Below are 4,965 nucleotides of genomic sequence, written 5' to 3'. Positions count from 1 at the left end.
ACATAGAAAACAGAGCGAGTCAGAAGGGGTCTCCCGGGCCATCTAGTCTGACCTCCGGCGCCAGCCGGCTCCGCTCACGACATGCCCACCATGTGGACGTCCAGCCTATCCTTGAACACCCGCCAAGGGATAGAGTGGCAGAGACTGCATGTTGTCCATCCATGTTCTAGAGCTATGTGCATGAGTGCTTCTCAAGCCTCAGGCTTTACACTCCCTTTTCTCTTGTGCAACCGTGGGAAGATAGTTGGAAATAAGCTCCTTCCTATGCGCCACTAGCCAGGGTTGTGTCTGAAAAGGAACAAATCATGGGTTATTGAAATTATGGTTATTAAAAAAACTTGGCTCATTAAACCAAGGTTTAATCCTGGCTTGTTTCAATGAATCACAGTTCACGCTAATCATAGTGTATCCTTTCCAGATAGTTAAACAGGAGTCAGATATTTTCAATCTTTTTTTCTCCCTGCTGCTCAGCTGCAGGGTCAGCTGGGATGGGGAGGCGCACAGACAAAGAACAAGCTCATTAAAGTGGTTTCATGTCATGTCTGCAATAGGCCAAATGCAGGCTGCTTTTGTAGCAAGGCCCTCTCGGGGGGGGGGGGGGGTATGTGTTGGCTTATTAGTCCATGCACTGTTCAGAGTGTGCGGTCATGTACCCAGGGGGAGAGTGGGCACTAAGAAACTCCGTGAGCCCCCTGGGATGCCGGAGTCTGCAAGAGGACTAGGTCATGCTCTAACAGACCTTACCATGGGAGAGCTCTCCAGGTTCTGAGAAGCTTATAGGTCTCTGGAAAACAACAGTGTTAACCCCAGGCTGTGTCAGCATTCCTGACCAGTCACCCAGATTCATAGTCTCCAACGGAACAGCTTGAGACTGAGCCTCGTAGGACACGCAATACTGTGGACTTCCCCAGCTCAGCTACCACCCAAATGTGTTGATCACAGCTCCCTTCAGCTGGGGATGATGTTCTACTCGGGCGAATGCCAGGGTTCGGAAGGTTGGAATTTGTCAGCTTGGCCTCACTTTTTTATTCAGACTTCTGGACATAGTCTCTCATGTCAGTGTGGTTTCTGCATGATTGATGCAAAGGGAGGCAGCAAGCACTAAAGTATGGTGTAACAGAGCTTTTTTTCACAAGGAGAAATTAATTCAAGCTAAAACTAAAAATGAAAAAGTAGAAACTTCCATCCAGTTAAAAAAAGGAAGGAAAAAAAAAAGCCAGGCTGTTGCAGCTTTATACGCATCATCAGGTCTTGTGTTTTTTAAAATAGGAAAAAACTTGAAAAAATAGGCACATAATTTTTAATTATTTTCTGCCTATATAGGCCAAATATTATATATATAAATAAATAAATATATATATATATATATCCAGGGAGGTTTTATGTGTATAAGGGAAAACAATGTGTTGAATGTATATATTTATTTATGTGTAATTTAATGGGATTTGTACATAATGGTGAACATTTTAATACTTTTTTTATTAAATAGACTTTAAATTTTAAAGTCTCCTCCCTGCTCCCTGAAAGGTAATGGGTACGCTCAATACACTACTAGGCTATGTACAGTTTTGTTTTAAGCTGGATATTTAAAAGACTTTTTACAAAGAAAGGATGAAACATCCTCTATTCTTGCCACTGAAGATTTATATCTGATCTGTGGTGCGTTGACAAAAGCAATAACCTCTCTGTATTCGGTAGCAACCTTTTGAAATGAGTGTGAGGTGCAGCGTGCATGGTGGGGGGAGGGAGAGAATAATAGAAGTCCTACAACCGCATCCCCTCCCCCGTTTGTAAATGTTTCCCCATTATCAAAATGCCATTGTATAGGATGATCCATATAATAAAAGTATTCTGGATAAAAGTATTGAAATCCGTTTAATTGAAAGCATACACAAAGAAGTAGTGTTCTTGGGTTTTTGTATGGGTTGGACACCCCAAAAACTCACAACTGCAATTGAATGCCCCCCCCACCCCCACTTTGGCTGTCCATTAGATTAACAATAGGTTAATTAGAATAGGTGCAGCCTAATGGTGCATAGAATTGCACTCTACACACACACAAGTTCCGGCTGGGATTAATCCTACCTCCATGGCTATCTCCTCTCTCTCCACCTTCCTTCTCTCTTCAGATCATAGATTAGTAGAGTTGGAAGGTGCCATGAAGGCCACTGGGTCCAAGCCCTGCTGTTGCAGGACACCCATTTACAAATGCCTACATGAATAAGCTTCAAGTCAGAGTTGTCTTCCACATCATCAAGATTTTCTGCTAATCGCTTAAGAGTGCTCTCCTATCACTCCCATGGCTCATGTTCTTAAGGCTTCAGTCTAACTGGTGGTGTAGGGAAAAGACTGGGCCCCAAATGAAACTGGAATCCCTCCACAGCCCCTCCTCCTTCCCAGTACCAAGGCAGTGGCAAGTGATGCGGACAGCACAAGCCGACTATGCTTCATTTGTGCAGCCTTAAGGATACTTGGGTTTAAGTGGGCTTTCTCTGCACCAAATGCCCCAAAACAGGTAAGTTCCTGCAGAAGGTCTTAAGTCCCTCAGATCAACACTCTCTCTCAAGTTCAATTCAGGTTTGGTCTGAGGAAAGCTGTGATCTATATAGACAGAACTGTTTAATGAAGGAAAAGCAGTGACTTGGATGGATATATTCTACCCATTGCAGCCAAGTTAATATGGTACATCAAGCGGACAACTTCACAAACACAGCCACCTACCTGTAAAAATGCCATAATTGTACAACTAAAGGCCCATCAAAATTTACTAGGCAAATAGATTCCATTTTTGCCTGGTGTTTGCATTCACCCAGCTTGTCCTAGGCTGTGTCATGAGAACTGGGTTAGCAGGGGCTGTGGGACCAGGCATATGCATGGGAGAAATGGCAGCCTCCATGCAGGTTAATCCATAATGTATAAATCGGCTGAGGGGCTAACGATCTGCTGTTGGAAGCCGCCACCTCAGACTCATGACGGCTTGTCCTCGGTGGCTGTAAGCTTATAAGACTGACCTGCCCTCATTCCTTATATCCTATTGCAGATTGAGACAACCTGGTGTCCTACAGATGGATATTCTCAGCTGTGTTCTGCTGAAACAAGATCAGTGAGAACATGGAGTAAAAGATTCCACATTTGTCTTCCCTTTCCCAGAAATTGAGCAGATTCTTTAGCATTTTTACCAGCATGGTAATGCTTGTCTCACTGGTGTGTCACACTGCACAGACCAAACAACCCTCCTTGTGCAATTTCCGCTATTCTATCTTCTATCTGCTGCAACTCAAAGGAGGTGATCTAGATCAGCCTTCAGTTGCTTTCTTGCCTCTCTCTTGCCCACCAAAGGCTTCTTGCTTTCTCTGGCTTTCCCAGTACGTTAGAGATTAAATGCAGTTCTGCTCTCCCTCCCTCCCTCCCTCCCTCTCTCTGAAAAGTGTAATGGGTTAAAAGCATGCCCTCCTCAGAAGTAAATCACATGGACTTGGTCTGAATGGGGAAGGGGCTACAGTTGGTTTCAGGAATTGCTTTTGTATAGTGGGGAATAGATTTTGCCCCACAGGAGTTGCGAGAATGACTGCGGGCAGCACTGAATCCTCCCTCTCCTCATCCCTTTCTCCTTACATTTTTTGAGGTGCGGGAGAGTCCTCTCTCTTAGCATCCTTTGCTCCTTCAAACTTGCATGTAGCTGACACCTTGGCCCCGCACCCCTTCCCCAACCCACTCTGCTTCTCCTGCAATTGTAGTTGCGTGTGACACAGGATCACAGTATATCCAATACCTGAGTGGAGCGTGTCAACATGTGCCCGCCGGTGGTCAATTGCACTTTGCACAAATGCTAGGAAATTGAAAGAGCTCTGGTGCAGAGCCCCATTGCCAGATTCTGTTCCTGACCCCTTGCAATCATGATGGGGGACCAGAAGCCATCCAGAAGGAGATCCAGAAATTGGAATTTCCTAGCTTCAAAATGAGTCTTAGCCCAGTGGTGGAGCAACTAACTGCATGCAAGAACTTGTAGGCTCAGCCCCCACCACTTCCAGCTGAAAAGATCCCAAGTCTCTGGTAAGAACTGTTGCTCAAGCACTTTGTGAGCCCTGTGGATTATCCTATTACTCACATTGCACTGAGAGTAGGACCCCGTGAACTCTGTGGGACTTCCCTCTGAGTCAATAAACATTGGCCTGCCCTTTAAGATGGACAAATCCTGAAACCGAACCACTAAAAAGACTATAATGGAGTTCTTCTCTTAATGCTGTTATTGTCCTCCTTTCTGCACACCTACAGATACTTTGGTCATTGAACAGTAACAATATTTTAAATTAGCTGAACAGAAAAGGCAAGCTTGTTGTTAATGTATCAAACCTGGCACAGTGGTAATTGCTGTCTGGGAGAGGAACAAGCATGTTTCCATTTAGTTCAGCATGAACCCAAGCCAAGCCAGTGGAGTGTCTAGAGGGACATAACGAGTGTGCTTTGTGTAGATGCCAGTGTTCGGGGATTTGTTTCTACTGCCTTAATATGCATGACTTTGCTTATGATATCAATTAAATCACAACAATGACTAAGACTTCATCTTTGTTCTCTATCTTGATTTTTAAGGAAGTAGGGGAAGAGGCACTAGCTTGCTAATTTAAAAGAGGAAGTTTACAAATATAATCTGCAAAATTAATTTTAAAAAGTTGCAGTCTACAGTACCTCATTTCAGGGTTCCAGTCACTTCACTCCATTCCAAGATGGGCACCCTCAGTTTTTGGTCATTTCCCCCCTCTCCCCAAACATACAAAGGAGCAAAAGAGACAGCATTCCATTTCCACTGAACAGTCTGTTCGTCTGGGCTGCTTTTTGAGGGTAGGGTCCTAACATCTTGGGTTCATCAAAGCATGCTAGTCCCCCTTGGGCACTGGTAGTGCTATTTTGGCTACAGAAAGACTGGCACTCCAAGAACTGTGATTGTTGATGGAGCAATCCTATGCA

The sequence above is a fragment of the Varanus komodoensis genome, unplaced genomic scaffold (assembly GCF_004798865.1).
Source record: "Varanus komodoensis strain SLA01 unplaced genomic scaffold, ASM479886v1 scaffold8, whole genome shotgun sequence".
NCBI lineage: Eukaryota > Metazoa > Chordata > Lepidosauria > Squamata > Varanidae > Varanus > Varanus komodoensis.
Note: the sequence above shows the minus strand (reverse complement) of the source record.